Source organism: Equus quagga, chromosome 13, assembly GCF_021613505.1.
Source record: "Equus quagga isolate Etosha38 chromosome 13, UCLA_HA_Equagga_1.0, whole genome shotgun sequence".
Taxonomy (NCBI): domain Eukaryota; kingdom Metazoa; phylum Chordata; class Mammalia; order Perissodactyla; family Equidae; genus Equus; species Equus quagga.
Genome location: NC_060279.1, coordinates 85,811,949 through 85,828,952, shown reverse-complemented (window position 1 = coordinate 85,828,952; position 17,004 = coordinate 85,811,949).

The window sequence follows — 17,004 nt, the reverse complement described above, 5'->3', positions numbered from 1 at the left end:
AGGAGGGTACGAGGAGAGGAGATGGTGCAGGTGGTTGAAGCAGAGATTCCCTTATTCCTGGGATGGGGTGTTATGAGGCAGAAGAAGCAAGGATAACTCTGAAGACATTGGCATCCCACCAATTGGAGGGACGGACCTGACATTGACCAAGATGGAAGACTGAGAAATGTGCAGGTTTCTGGGGGAAGATGGGGCCAGAGATGCAGGCCACCTCCAGGAGCTGGAGGAGGCAGGGGAACGGTCTCCCCTAAAGCCTCCAGAAGGAGCCAGCCCTGCCCACTCTTAGGTGTTTAGCCCCATAGCAAGTTAAGGAATTGTGAGGCACTTGAAAGTCTGCCTTTACATTTGGGCACGTCATCTGAATGAAATACATGTTGCTTAGATAATAAAGTCGGCAAATTCTGAGTTTTATTTCAAGGCCATAAGTCCTATCTGTACTGTTTACTGTGTCTTCTCACAGCATCTTAATGATGCAGAGGCAGCCAAGGGCCTTTTTACTGCATTAATATGGTCCCTGGACCAGCCTGCTCCAGCATCACCTGGGGACTTGTTAGAAATACAAGTCCTGGGGCCAGCCTGGTGGAGTAGCAGTTAAGTTTGTGTGCTCTGCTTTAGCAGCTTGGGATTCACTGGTTTGGATCCCAGGTGTGGACCTACACACAACTCATCAAGCCATGCTGTGGCAGCGTCCCACATACAAAATAGAGGAAGATGGACACAGATGTTAGCTCAGATATAATCTTCCTCAAGCAAAAAGAGGAAGATTGGCAACAGATGTCAGCTCAGGGCTGTGGGGGACTGGAATTGGCCACCTCAAGATACGTCTCTTTGGCATGAGGATTATTTTGGGCTGGTTACTTTTAAAAACTGCAGACAGGAAAGAAACTCTGAAAAGTAGAATTTACTTACCCTTTGTTAAGAGACATTTACATGTAAAGGAAATCTCCATCTGTAAAGGTGTCTCCCTCTCTGTACCAGGAAGAGGGGGATGACCTTATCTCCAGAAACTCTTATCAGTGTGGAAGGAAGGACTTAAATCTGCACAATAACCTTACTCTTGTTTACTGTGCTTTTCTGGTAACCTCCCACAACTGACTCCCCACCCCGCCCCCCTCCGCCAACATCCTCCTTTTTCTTTAGCTGAAGATGATATTTAAGGTGGTGGCTTCCACCATTTTGGTGAGTTGCTCAGTTTGCTTGAGCATCTCCCATGTATACACGTTATAAAGCTTTGTTTAATTTTCTCCTGCCATTCTGTCTCATGTGAATTTAATTCGTTCTCCGGCCAGAAGCACCCAGAGAGGGTAGAGGAAATGTCTTCCTCCCCTACATCTAAAAGGTATGAAAGCTGTCTGTTTGGGTCCCTTCTTTGAGTCTCATATTTCTATGGGGCTCCCGTACCTACAAAATTATATTAGTTTTCCTCCTGTTAATCTATCTTATGTCCATTTAATTATTACACCAGCCATAGAATCTAGAAGGGAAAATATTTCAGCCCCTACAACAGAAACAAAGAGCATTCCACAAGAGATCAGCCGCCAGCCCTGCAAACAGAGGGGTCGGGACATGACATCCAAACCCAGCCTGGAGAGGGTCAGGTGGCCGGTGAACTGGTCTATGTGTAGATGACTCAGCTGAGGACCCGAGAATGGCATCTGCCTCTCCAAGTTCAGGCAGCAAACAGGTGGCAGAGCTGGGACTTAGAAAGACTGGGTCCTCATCCTGTCAAGCATGGTGGGGGTGAGGAATTGGTTCTAAATGAGTGAAAGGAATTTGCCAACAATGACTCCTGAAGGGGGCGTCAGAGCCAGAACTAGAAGCCCAGGCTTCCTGTGTCTTGGGTGGGGGGAACATTCACCAAATCTCCTCCTCATCCACACCTGACCGTCACAGCCTCCACCCCGCCCAGCCCCCAGCCTTGTTGGAAAGCCGTCCGGTCCGAGAATTTCCCCATGACTCTTCTCCACATCACTGTGGCTAAATGTGGCTCCCGAACTCCTGACTCAAAGGAAACGTGGGGATGACAGTCCACAGGGGGTTGGGGACTCGGAACTGGCCTCTTGCACACGGGGACTGTGACCTCCCCTCCTGTGCCCTGACCGCAGAGAATTACAAAGTCGAGACTCAAAAGTGTTCAGAATGATTCTCAGGAAGAGAGAACAGATTTGGTTTGGCCCTTCTGATCTTTTTGGTTCTGTTCATTTTTCATTTTTTCATGGAGAAAATATTCACCATAACATTCACCGCTTTAAAGAGTGCAATGCCATTAGGCACATGTGTGTGGTGATGGATCGTAATTAGTCTTTGGGTTGTGAACACAATGCAATCTACACAGGAATCAAAATATGATGAGGTACACCCGAAATTTATAGCATGTTATAAACCAATGTTACCACAATAAAAAAAAAAAGAGTGCAATTCTGTGGGTTTTAGTATATTCACCAGGTTGTGCGATATAACCACCATCTAATTCTGGAACATTCTTAGTACCCCACAAAGAAACCCTGTGCCTGTCTGCAGTCACTGCTCATTCCCTTTACCCCAGCCCCTGGCAACCACTGATCTGATTTTGGCCTGTACAGACTTGCCACTCCTGGACACTTCATATCAGTGGAATCCACACCACGATACGTGCATTTTGTGTCTGGCTTCTTTCATTTGGCATAATGCATGTTTTTGTTTTGTTCCGTGGATGATGGGGATCTCATAATTGGGGAGTGATTCCTGGAAAGAAGCATGAAGCTGCGAGAGTCTGGGGCAGCATGTCTGCCCTGGGGAGTGAGGGGTATGGACAGGCCCTGACGGTGGGGAAGCCAGCCCTGGGATGGTCATGAGGGTGGAAACCCCATTCTGGTCCCTGAGAACAATAGGATGACCCCCTTCCTGGATGCAGTAGAGGATGGCAAGTAACCCCACCTTGGATAATGAGGGCATTGCCCTCGTGCACTCTGTGGGGGGCCCTTGGGAAAGAGAACTGCAGAATGTTGGGGCCCAGGGCAGGCCACCCCAAAATCCCACAATAGCTTATTGATTACTGAATTAAGATTACTGGAGAAGTAAAAAGGACGTTCTGACTCTCCTGTCTGTCGTCCTCCTGAAAGCAGAAAATAAATTTCCCATGAGAAGGGGTTCTCCTTGCATCCTGATCACCAAAGCAAGAGAATTCAGAGCTGAGAAGCCTGTGTAAACAAACCTTGCTAATTTACTACCTCAGGCCCAAACTCAGCTTAAACTCATCACTAAGGGGCCGGCCTGTTGGTGTAGTGGTTAGGTTCGTACACTCTACTTCAGCCACCTGGGGTTCACAGGTTCGGATCCAGGGTGTGGGCCTAGCACCACTCGTCAAGCCATGCTGTGGTGGCATCCCACATAAAATAGAGGAAGATTGACACAGATATTAGCTCAGGGCCAATCTTCTCACACACAAAAAATTCCTCCCTAATTACATACCTGAAATCTAAGTTTCTTTGTCCTGTCATTCCTCACAAATTTATTATTTCTTTGTGTAAAAGATATATATAATGCCTGCTTTGTTCACCCTCTGAGCATCATTTCTCTATGATCTCCAATATGTACATATTAAATTGGGCTTTTCTGTTATTAATCTGGTCTTGTGTCAATTTTATTAATTGTCCATCCATAAGAACACAAGAAGGGTAGAAAGGGGTCTTTCCCCCACCCCAACAAGGACATCTATCGGGAGTCAGTTTGGGGTTTGCTCTGGTCTGAGAGAGTGTCCTGGGAGAACAAGCCACCCAGGATCCCCTGTCTGTGCACCTGGGCAGTCTCTCGCCAAGGCCACAGGACCTGGTGACAAGGACTCCTCCCTGCCCGGGACCCAGCCAGCCCCTCCAGCCCAGCCACCCCTACTGCCTGGATTCCAGCTCTCGAGGAGGTTGGCAGAGGTTCTGAAAACGCTGATGATCCCGTCCCCAGCTGAGGTTTCCACATCCCCACTTCCTGCCGAAAGTACAAACCATCTGGAGTGACAGCTCTCTGAACTCCCAAGGGGAGCCCACCACGACAGAGCGCCAGCTCGAGCAAAAACTATAAGGCGCCTGGCAAAATCTGAAATTCAGATAAACAATGGACCATGTTTTAGTACAAGTCTGTCCTTATATATTGCACCCGTGGGACCTAGAGGAAAACGATTTGTTGTTCGACTGTGCAACGAGGAGTTGTTGGAGGCCACAATATGGAAACTGTACTTCTTGGACTACAAAATAATTCATCATTTACTTGAAATTCAAATTTAAAGGGCCATCCTGTATTTTATCCGGCCACCTACTTCTGAGGCCCACTGGTCTGGCAGTGTCCTTGTCTGGCAGAACCGGCTCCCTGCCATCTTTGATGCGGCCAGATGGCGCTCACTCTAGCACAGGAAGACTCATCAATCGTTCTTTAGTGAACTGCTTGAGAAAAATATTTTTGAGAAATACTCCGCGCCAAACGCTGTCTTACTGTTTGGACGGGGAACTCAATAATAACATCTGTCCTCGAGGATCTGGTGACCCAGCAGGGTACAGAAACACATCATTAAAATAGAGACTGATGAACACTACAATAAGGAAATCATATAGAAAAAAAGTGATATTGTAATAAAATATACTTTCTCTTTATCCAAAAAGAAAGAAGCATATAGAAATAATATTCCCATCCTTTCGGATGCTTCTCCATCACCCAGACACTCCTCCTGAATACTATATCTGCTTTGTTATAATCTGTGTTATAGGACCTGAGCCATTTGACCCGCAAAAGTGACCCACAGGGGCCGCCCTGTGGCCCAGTGGTTAAGTTCTCGCGCTCCGCTTTGGTGGCCCCAGGTTTCTTGGGTTCAGATCCTGGGCGCAGACATGGCACTGCTCATCAGGCCACATTGAGGCGGCGTCCCACGTGCCACAACTAGAAGGACCCACAACTAAAGTATACAACTATGTACCGGGGGCTTTGGGGAGAAAAAAGCAAGGAAAAAAAGTGACCCACAGTCTGGCTTTTGCTGGTTGCACATTCTTTATGCAGTTGGCTGCGTGCCCATGTCCTTTCTATTTCCCGCCAACTGACAGTGAGATCAGAGACTCATACAAACTCAGTGTACCCGATAGGTTCTTGTTCATTTTGTAACCTTTGATTCTGTTTTGTTTTTTAAAGCAGCACTATATTAAAAGCTTCTGAGTATGATTTTAAAAAATTGTGATCTGTTATGCAAAAGAGAGGAATGGGGGAATTTGGGCTTGTCGGGAACTATTTTTCTGAGGAAACGGCATTTAAGTTTAAAAGGATACACAGGCTGGTAATTAGCGAGTGAAAAGCATTCCAGGCAGAGAGAATGGTATGCTGACAGCCCTCAGTCAGAAAAGAAATGAAGGGCAGCCAGCGTGGCTGAAACCTAATGAGGAGGGAGGGAGGCAGGGAGAGAGTAATTATGATGAAAAACTAACAGGGACAAGGTTATTTAGGTCCCCGCAAGCGCGGGTAAGAATTTGGTTTTCCAAGGACCCTGGGGACCATTAAGGTCTTTTTAGCTGGGTTTGTGTCAGGATAATTATTTGCGTTTTGAAAAGAACATTCTGGTCTAGCTCCAGAACGTATCCCAGAGAGGCCCGAGTGGATGTAGGGCGAGAGCATAAGATGCTGATTCGTCATGCCGGGGAGACATCATGGCCACAAAATGGGGGGCAGAGGGGCGTAGAGACACGTCTGCAGGGTGGGTATTTTAGGAGGTGGCCTCACAAGGACTCTGAGTTTAAACAGACTTGGGACGGTGGGAGAGGGGGAGGAGTCTACTCGCAGCAGGAACGAATACCAAAGATAATAAGTATGAACGCAGATCAGTAAACCAAATTTGACCTAAATCCAGGCTCATTTTCTGAAATGCAGCGGGCGTTCGCCAGAGATGCGCTTCCCCGGCCCTGCCACCTGGGGGCGCGCCGAGCGAGGCCATCGCGGGCAAAGGGGCGACTCCGTCTCTGCAAACATTTCTCTCTCGGGCCAGTAGGGGGAGAAAGATGAACGAAACCAGAACGGCGAAGGCTGGATCCCGCGGCAGCGAAAAACGCTTTCAGTGCCAGGGTCCTGGGTTCAAACCCCAGCGCCTCTGCTTGATGGGTTACAGGACGCCTTTAATATCTGTCTCTATGCTTCATTTTCTCCTGTTATAAAATGAGCCAGTCACACACTGGTAAGCGCTGGTTAAATACTAAAATTTTGTTATTGTGACCTCAATGACCTTAAAGTAGTCCCCAGTCCTGACCCCCCTCCCCCGCCCCACCCCACCCCACCCCCTGTGCTAACTGCTTTTCATGAAACTCCTCTCCCCATACTGCTGTCTGTAGGATGCCAAAGGGCCTGCGGAGAAAGACAAAAACCAAACTATTCCTAAAAAGAATTTGGAAAATGAAGAGTCACACAGGTTTTTTGTTTTTTTTTTTTCTCTCCTCCTTAGACCCTGCAGGACGCTGAGACGCAACATGGTGACTTTTCAAAAGAGACAATGTAGGATCCAGCATTTTCCCAATTTGTTTTCTTATTTTTAACTTTTTAATAAATAAGAGCATAGGGGGCTGGCCGCGTGGCTGAGTGGTTAAGTTCGCACACTCCGCTTGGGTGGCCCAGGGTTCGGATCCTGGGCGACGATGTGACACGGCTCATTAGGCCAGGTTGAGGCGGTGTCCCACATGCCACAACTAGAAGGACCCACAACTAAGAATATACAACTATGTACTGGGGGGATTTGGGGAGAAAATAAAGAAAGAAAGAAAGAAAGAAAGAAAGAAAGAAAGAAAGAAATAAGAGGATATATTTGATTAAGTTTACCTGGTTGCAAATTTTAAAAATAATTTTTAGGGCCAGCCTGGTGGCTCAGTGGTTAAGTGCTCACGTTCTGCTTTGGTGGCCCAGGTTCACAGGTTCGGATCCCAGGTGCGGACATGGCACCACTTGGCACGCCATGCTGTGGTAGGCGTCCCGCATATAAAGTAGAGGAAGATGGGCACGCATGTTAGCTCAGGGCCAGTCTTGCTCAGCAAAAAGACGAGGATTGGCAGCATGTGTTAGCTCAAGGCTGATCTTCCTAAAAATAATAATAATAATAATTTTTAAGATACAAACTGACAGGTGTCACTCCCAGCCCGTTTCTCTTGTGCCCAGTCTTGTTTCCCCCTGACGCATACAGATGGAGGCCCTGCAGATACTGCTTCGTGTCCTGTGTTACTTGGATTTTTAAAGTATTTTCTCCCGTACTGTATGCATTCTCCTGCACCTTATCTTTTTTTTTTATTCAACAGTGTACCCTGGAGATTTTTCCAAATCAAAAAGAGCTTCCTCCCTTTTTTATAGTTACATACCCTTCCAGTGTGCGGGAATGGATCAGAATTATTTATTTAGTCCCTTACTGACGGATTGTTTCCAATATTTCGCTGTTACACACGATGCGGCAGTGAATAACTTTGCAGTTACCTCTGTAGGATAATTAGCAAGAAACAGTAAAAAGACAAATGCTTTTGTGATTTTAATTGTCGCTTGGCGTCCATAGGCTCTTGCCATTTTGTGTGACAGCATCAATGTCTGAGCAATTCTGTTTCTCCACTGGTTTTCCAACAGTGAGTTTATTTCCGTGGCATATTTGTTCAAATCCTTTGCCCATTTGGGGACATGGATTTCCAAAGCTACTTGATCCTCTGTTTTGGGGTTCACCTCCGTCGAGTCTGTTCACAGGACACTGATTCAAAAGACTCTGGCACCCCTGATCTTATTTCACTCATTCACCCTCATAGAACGTCCTGAAATCAGGATTTTTAATATCCTCATTTAAGAGATGAACAACATAAGGCTGGGCGTGGGGGAAAGTCACTTATGTGAAGTGATTGACATCATGTCTTACTTGTGATAAGTTCTCATTAATTGAGAGATAATATAGGATTACTATATTACAGTGATAAATATTAGTTATTACTATCATTAGAATAATAAGTATTACCACTATTAACACTATTTTTGTAAGTATCTATAAGAATTACTATTATTACTTATAAATATTATAAGTATTACTATTATTTTCACCATTGCTTTTGTTATTATTTATAATAGTATTGCTACTATTATTTGAATCCCAGGCTTCTAGGCCTTCGAGGACTCCGCTATAACCACTCCCCTACACGGCCTGCCTTCTCTCACTGAAGAATTCCCCAAGCAAACACACTATTGCCCTAAACTCTGATTCTCTCAGGAAAGGAGATTTTCCTGGACTTTTTTTTTACCACAATGGGATACAGGGCATGCCCTTGATTGAGAATTATAGGCGGCTCCCATTACATGGGGCTAAGAATACAAATGAGATGACAACAACGCTCAGATAACAACAATCAGAATGCCTGGGTGTGAATGCTGGCCCCTACCAGCTCTGTGACCTTGAGCAAGTGGCTTGACATCTTGGATTCTCTGTACAGTGAGAACTGCAGTAGCCATTGCGCGTCCTCTCCAGGATAAACAAAAGCGTGCTCGTACGCACTTGGAAAGCCAGTTTGCAAACAGTAAATGGAGCCATAATTGAGCTACCTAGTAGTGTTCTTTTTATGGCTCAGGACTCCTCCCCCAGACCTGGACTCGTTGATTTACTCATCCATCCATCCATCCATCCATCCACCCATCCATTCATCCAACCATCTACCCATCCATCCATCCATCCATCCATCCATCCATCCATCCATTCATCCATCCATCCATCCTTCCATCCATCCATCCATTCATCCATTCATCCGTCCATCCATCCGTCCGTCCATCCATCCGTCCGTCCATCCATCCATCCATCCAGCTTTCTGCAGGCCAGCACCTCAGCAAATGATACCAGAGATGGGTCTGACTCATGCTTTGCCCTCAGAGCCCCTCCCAGTCCGACAGGGGAGGCATCCACAGCCCAGGGCGGCCCAGGCAGTAGAGCTGATGTGGCGAGTCACGGATCTCACCTACTAAATATAAGTCGTCACTCCAGAAGGAGCTGGATAACTGCAGACATTTGTCTTCCTGAGGACTTAACCCTCCTCCGTAGTTGATTTCTAGTCTACTCAGCTCCTCTCCTTCCCTCTCCACGTTCACCCAAAATGTGCTTCCCCGTCCAGTTAGGGGAGTGGACAGCCGGGGGTTCAGACTCGGGGATCTCAGTGTGCCCCTCTGTGAAATGGGCACGGCGGCAGTCTAATTGCAGAAACATTTCATGGACTCTCAATTGCTCGTGATAAAGGTCGCGTGTCTCAAGAACATTCACAGCTGAATCAAATATTGAGCACAGATGCAGCTTTCCTTTGATCCTGAAAAGCTACCGTTGATTCATTCAGATCTGTTCTCTGTTCTCATGGAGCTTCTGTTTCAGAGATAAGTTCCTGACTAGTTATGAGGCTTCCATCCTCCTCATGGGCCCCACTATCTCCCCCTCCAGCCTCCTTAAGGGCTCCTCGCAGAAGCATTCCAAGAGCCTTTCAGGTCAAAACCTTTATCCCACTGATGCAAGTTCTGGCAGCATATTTCTGCACGTTCTCCACCCCTGGTAGGCCTGGCTGTCTTACCGCTCTTTGAAGTGGGGACCCAGGTGGACCCCCAGAGCTGGATAAAGGTTATTTTGTCTTTATTCCAAAGTGAAAACATCTGAGCTACAGAAGATGCAGAAAGAAATCTTAGGTGAACTTTCCTCATCTGCTTCTCGAAAAAACAGCAGCTGTTTACCCAGCTCCGAGGGAGCTTCCTGTGGAGTCAGCAGCCAAGGCCCACGGCCCACTTCCCTTAGTGTCAGAAAGCCCCAGAGAACTGGTTTTCCATACTCTCCCTTGGAGGCCCTAACACTCCGCCTTTTTTTAAATTGATAGATCTAAACCTTTATTTCAGGCTATTCCACAGCTTCCCCTTCCTGGGAGGTCCCTCATGCACATGTAAATACACCTCATCTTTTCTCCTGTTAATCTGTCTATTGTCAGTCAATTTTCAGGCCCCCAGCTACTGGACCCAGGTTGGAAGAGGAACGAGTTGTCCTCCCAGCACGGTCTTCAGAATGCCGTGCATGACTTCCAAACGGCTGGGGTTGCCCCCGTCCTGGACCCCTCCCCCCAACTGCCGTCCTTCTCAGCCTTTTCAGGTTCTGAGCTCTTGACTGAGGGCTCCAGGTACTAAGGAATTATGTCTCCCTTTGTTACTGTTGAATTAGCACCAGGAAAATAGGAGAATTCAACTAATACTTACTGAACAGCTAAATTCGTCACAGGAATCTTTAGGAATGTCTAAAAATCGTGCCCTTTGCAACAGCATGGATGAAACTTGAGGGTATGACATTAAGCAAAATAAGCCAGACAGAGAAAAACAAATCCTGCATGCTTACACTCATATGTGGAAGATAAACAAACACACGGACAAAGAGAACAGATCAGTGGTTACCAGAGAGGAAGGGGGTGGGGCGGGATGTGTGTGAAAGGGCTGAAGGGGCGCATATGCATGGTGACAGATAAAAATTAGACTCTTGGTGGTGAGCAAGATGCAGTCTACATGGAAACTAATAAATAAGAATTTACACCTGAAATTACACAATGTTAAAACCATTATGACCTCAATAAAATACTTTTTTTAAAAACTTTAAAAAAAAGAATCTTCAGGAATGTCTGGTAAGTGTACTGGGAAACTTAGAAAAACAATGCCGCCTAGTAAATCCTCAGCAGATAGAGAAGATGAGATCGTGCCCCACCCCAATCCTCTTTCCCTGTTGTTAACAGAGCAATCTTTCTGCCTCAAGCTCATCAGAACCTATTCTTGGAAGTGACCACACCTGAAATCTCTTTTCTAGAAGCTGCAAACTGTGTGAGGCATGCCTTGGAATCTAATCACAGTGCGGAGACCTCCCCCTCTACCCGCCCTCACGGCAGTTTCCCCTCCCTCAGCACCCATCTCCATCTCCCAGACTCTGGGACTCTTCCCACAGAAGCCATGTTATAGATCAGCACCGTCCAATAAAACTTCCCGTGAGGGTGCAAATATTCATCATCCGTGTGTCCAGCGTGGTAGCCGCCAGCCACTAGTGTCTACTGAGCGCTCGAAATGTGGCTGCTGGGGCTGATGGAGGGTTGCCAGATTTAGGATGAAAAAATACAGGACATCCAGTTAAATGTGCATTAAGGATATACACGTGCTCTTCGCGACACACTTATACTAAACAATTATACCAAAAATGACTCATTGTTCATGTGAGCTTCAGATTTAACTGGGCATCCTGCATTTTGCCTGGCAACTCTACATGGAGGAGCTGAATTCTTAATTTTATTTAATTTTAATTAATTTAAGTATCAAAAGCTACATGTGGCTGACAGCCATCGGATCGGATCAAGCAGTGTCGATGGTGAAAAGAGTCCAGAAGGTGGACAATTATCTGGACCCAGATCACTGGGATGTGGGTTTCCCAGTGCTCACCAGAGAAGTCCTTCATGGCTCATGGTCATCTTTTCACCCCTTTGGCAGGTACCGTCTAACTTTTGTAACAAGTACCCCATCAGTACTCAACAGTGCCGGCTCTGAAACGAGTGTCAAAGAAAAAAATTATCCACTGGACACGAGTTAAAGACAGTAAGGAGGACTTCCGTCAAGACAAATGACTAGGGGTTGAAGGGGAGGAAATGTAAATTTCCCTCTAGTCTTCTAGGTTCTTGGCTGAGAGCTTCCTGTAATAAAAAGACAGATTAACAAGAAAAACACACTTAATGATGTACTTAAGTACGAGACCCCACAACAATATAAGACTCAAAGAAGTGGCCAGAGCAGGGAGCTTGGACAACTTTTGGAAAAAGAAATACTAACTTTGCGAAGAATTGCCAGCACCTAGGGGTTTGGGCTAGGAACGGTAAAATGGTGAGGTAACAAGGTTTGCTTACACAGCCTTCTTGGCCCCAGATTCCCTGTCTCGGGTGACAAAGATGCCTTCCACCCTCCTGGTACCGGGAGGTGTGGGGACCTGGAAATGGCCACCCCAAGATATGTCTCTTTGGCATCAGGATTATTTGAGGCTGATTGCTTTTGATAAACTGGGACAGGGAAGGAGGCTCTGAGGAATGGAACTTGCCCTTTGTTAGGACACGTTTACATTTGTAAGGTAAATCTCTATCTGTAAAAGGTGCCTCCCTCTCTGTACCAGGAAGAAGAAAGGAGATGACCTTCTCTCTAAAAACTCTTAATCAATACCAAAGGCAAGGACTTAAAATCTGCATTTCATTGTGCTAGTCTGGTAACCTCCTGTAACTGACTTCCCTCCCCCTCCCAATGTTGGCATTCCTTAGGGATTAAGCATCTTTCCTTAGGGAAGGAACCGATTGCTGCTGCGCTCACCTGTGACCGCCCAGCTCCAGACATAGACTTGCCTCGGCTACGCCCACCGAGATAGCAGACCACTACCTGCTGTGTCCATCAAGCGCTGTGCCGACAGGGCAATCTTGTGACTACTGTGGGAGGGACGTTTCAGTCACATGTGAAACACCCCGTTTTGGGGTATATAACCACTATGTGCACCCCACTTCTTCGGTGCCCTTTCTTCCTTCGGGAAGAAAGGCCCCGGGCCATGGTTCCTCATAAAGCTTTGTTTAATTTTCTCTTGCTATTCTGCCTCAGGTGAATTTAATTCGTTCTCCGGCCAGACGAACCCACATTTGGGGAGAGGAAATGTCCTCCTCCCCTACAGAGGCGACCTTTCACATGAGGGATTTATGTCCTCAGAGGTCAGAGAGTCCTTGTACTGGTTGTTTCCCACGTGCCTTTAATTCAAAATGATCAATGTGCCAAAGAGGTGTATTTGAGGGTGACATATTCTGAACCCCTACAGGGTCATGACCACTGCAATGGGGGAGGTATATTGGGCTCAACTCCAGATACGTGAAGAAGCCAGGGGGGTCACAGGCGACAAGCAGAGTGAGGGCGTCAATGGGTGGAAAATTCCTAAAAGGAGATCCCATGGGTAGGGGTATTCTTACTCAACTGTTTCTTGCTAAAGGCAGGCCAAGGACTTAGCAAAGGTGTAGAATGAAGAACTTTATCAGCTATGGGGCGTGGTCAGGTGTCAAGGGTCAGGGTAGGGGGTGACCTAGCAGGATTCCTTGCTAAGACTGGGCTGGGGACCCCTACGGCAGATCAGGGGCCAAAGTCAAGGTCTAACTTAAGAGAGCTCATGGGAGCCTGAGTGAAATTTGGTCAAAAAGACAGTCTTTGTCAGCAGGTTCCTTTGAAATGTGATGGAAATGGCATTTACGTCTATGATCTTTCTTTCCAAACCCACGATCCCAGTCTAAGCAAGAGAAAGACAGACAAATCCATTGAAAGCACATTCTAAAAAATACCTGACCAGTGTGCCTCGAAACTGTCAAGGTCATCACAAAGAAGAAATCTGAGCCAAGCGGAGCCTAAGGGGACATGAGGATGGAATGTGATCTCCTGATGGGACTCCGGAACAGAAAGAGGACAGTAGGATAAAAAAGAAAAAAAATTAAGGAAATCTAAATAAACTATGGACTACAGCTAATAATAATAATAAAAATATTGGTTCATTAATTGTAACAAATGTACCATAGTAATGTAAGATATTAATAATAGGGGAAACTGGGCCCGGGGTACAATGGAAACTGTACTATCTTTCCAGTTTTTCTGTAAATCTCAAATTGTTCTACAAGTGAAAGGTTATTTAAAAAAAAAAAGTTCTAGCTTGGTAAATTCTTAGAAATCCAGTGAATGGGAGTGCATCCCATTGCCCATCCCCACCCATAGGACGTCCATAGTCAAAGGGACTGAATCTACCATTATTAACGCACATATGCCTAGTCTTTGTGTTCTGTGATATTCAAAATTTTCTCTAAACAGCTCATCCAATCTCATTCTTTGCACTCAGTGAGGGTCTGAATGTCTTTCCCGAGTCCTGTGGAGGGAGGAATTCTTGCCTCAAAATCCTGTTTTCCTTTTTCATCATCCCCACCCTCCACCCTCCACCCCGATTACCATTTGCTTTCATGTCAACTCCCTCCATGCTGGCCCCTCAGCCTTTCCATCCCTCCCACAGATGGCATTTGTAATCGTGGAAGTGGGAAACTCGACCTTGGCCCTCGACCCGCCTGTGGCCCGCCCAGACCTGTCTTAGCTAAGAATCCTGCTAAGCCACCCCTCCGCCTTTGATACTCACCACCCTGTATCTGATCAAATTTCTCATCCCACACAGTTTAATGTCCAAGTCCTCCAACTGCCTTTAGCAGGAATCCTGCGAGGCCGGTTTAGTAAGAATTCCTCACCCCTGGCATCTCCTCTTGTACTTTCCCATCCGCTGACCCCTCCCTCTGCTCCGTGGCTGTAAATTCCCATTTCTCCTTGTTGTATTTGGAGTTGAGCTCAATCTGTCTCCTCTACTGAGATCAACTTGACCCTGAAGGCATTCGGAAATGCCCCCCCAAACTGTGCTGTTCTGGCATATTGACTATTTTGAGTTAAAGGCATTGAAAACACAGAAAATACAAGAAAAACACTCTATGACCTTCCTTCTTTGCCTTAAAAGCAGGAGATGAAATTCCCATATGAAAAATGTCTTTCCTATCCAGAAGGAAAGCCACATTCTTGTCATCAAGGACTAAAAGCTAAGACAGAGAATTCCAAAGCATTTAAGAAGGTCCAAACAGATCTTGAAATAACTATCTTCCCTTAGCCTCCCCACGTGGTTTGGTCATTTTTCCACAATCTTTGAGTAACCGAATATAAAAGCAAGTAGGCTTCACCATTCCTTTGGGTCTTCATTCCTTATGAAGATTCCCATGTCACATAAAACTTGTCTTAAGGGGCCAGCCCCATGGCCGAGTGGTTAAGTTTGCGCGCTCCACTTCGGTGGCCCAGGGTTTCACCAGTTTGGATCCAGGGTGCCAACATGGCACCTCTCATCAGGCCATGCTAAGACAGCATCCCACATGCCACAACTAGAAGGACCTACAACTAAAAATACACAACTATGCACCAGGGGGCTTTGGGGAGACAAAGGAAAAATTTTTTTAAATTAAAAAAAAACTTGTCTTAAATAAATATGTATGCTTTCCTCCTGCTGATCTGTCTGACGTCAATTTAATTCTCCAGCACAGTGAAAACAGCCCTGAGAGCATAAAGGCAAAAATTTGTCTCCTCTGCAAGGCCTAATGCGATAATCTTGAACAAGGTCTCCTTGCCATTTTTTCTTTTTTTGAGGAGGATTAGCCCTGAGCTAACTACTGCCAGTCCTCCTCTTTTTTGCTGAGGAAGACTGGCCCTGAGCTAACATCCATGCCCATCTTCCTCTACTTTATATGTGGGACGCCTGCCACAGCATGGCGTGGAAAGCAGTGCCGTGTCCGCACCCGGGATCCGAACTTGTGAACCCCGGGCAGCCGAAGCCACGGGGCCACTGAGCCACAGGGCCAGCCCCCAGAGAAGATTTAAGACCTGCCCTAACCCACGTCCTTTTTTAGAAGCTTCCACCCCACATCCTCTCATTCATTCAGTGAGGCAATCAACAAATTCATAAACACTTGGAGCTGCTACCGTGTTCTAGGTGCTGAGCGCCCAGAGCAAAGAGAACAGCTCTTATTTTCACGACTTTTTCCTTTTCATTGTTGGCGGGGGAGAAAGTCAACAAGAAAATGGTCAAAGGTCAAAAGCCAAACAAGTAAGAAAATTGTTTTTTTTCAGGCTTTTGCAACAGAGAGAACAGCCCAGATCTGAACAAAGATCAGAGCGTCTGGGCTGACTGGCTTTGCTTAGAACACTTTAGGGAGTAGCAGACAGACGAGGTGATAACAGCTGGGATCCTTGCAAATCAGGGAGGTCTCTGCTCAGGACGGTTTCTCTCTCTAGTTTCAGGATTCTGATTTCCGATAAGCATTTTGGAGACAAAGACCGGAGAGTCTGAGGCTCTTGTCTGCAGGTTCCAGTAAAAAGGGCAAAGGTCAGCGTCTGGCCTTGTCACAGGTAAACAGGAGAGTCACCTGGACACGTGGGGTATTGGTTGCAGTAAGCCCTTTCCTGGAAGGCAAAAAAGGGGAGGGAGATTTCTTCACCATCCTTGGTTTCAGGACTCAAGTAAAGCCCAACATTGGCAAAGACAGACAAAAATGTATAACATGTCAGATGATGATGAGGCTTATTGGGAAAAATGAAGCAGCGTAAGGCGATGGGGGGGCGTGCTAGGACCTTGAGGTCATGGAAGTTCTAATTAGGGATGTTTCAGAGGAGGTTTGAAGGATGGGAAAGTGCATAAGTCATTGAGGCTGGAGCCCAGCAAGCGAAGAGAAGGGGCCTGGAGATTCACAGAAAAGTCTGTGCAGACCTCGCCACCCCCGGCAGCGAAGCACCACCAGCTTTCAGCAGATGAATCCGAGAGAACACTAGGGACCTTGAGTGACCTTGGAAGCCAGACCGTTGCTGGTGACAAATAGAAATGGCAAGCAATAGGATATATTGGAGTATATGAGGAAGCCATTTGGTGTAAACCTAATTCGGCCTGACTGTTTTTTCCAAAAGGGCCTGACATGGCTGTGGAGCATCCATTGTATATCTGCTTTAAACATTTCCTATGGCAAGAACAGATGCCCTTAAGATAAAGGGGCAGCTTCCCCCCACGTTGGCATTTCCTTAAGGATAAGCATCTTTCCCTAGGCTAGAAACTGAGGCGGCGTCCCACATGCCTCAACTAGAAGGACCCACAACTAAAAATACACAACTACGTACCGGGGGGCTTTGGGGAGAAAAAGGAAAAATTAAAAAAAAAATAAGCAAGTGAGTTTGTAATACAATGTCCGCCAGTGATACCTGTTAAATATTAAAGACCCAGCGGGGAGGAGAGCATCAGCAACTGCTATTTTAGAAAAGCTGGTGGGAGGAAGCGTCCATGAGGAGGCATGGTTTGACCCAGACTTGCCTGAAGTCAGGGAGTTGAGCTGTTACGTGGCTGGAAAATCCCAGACCAGTAGACCCTCTACAGATTGTGTGAGC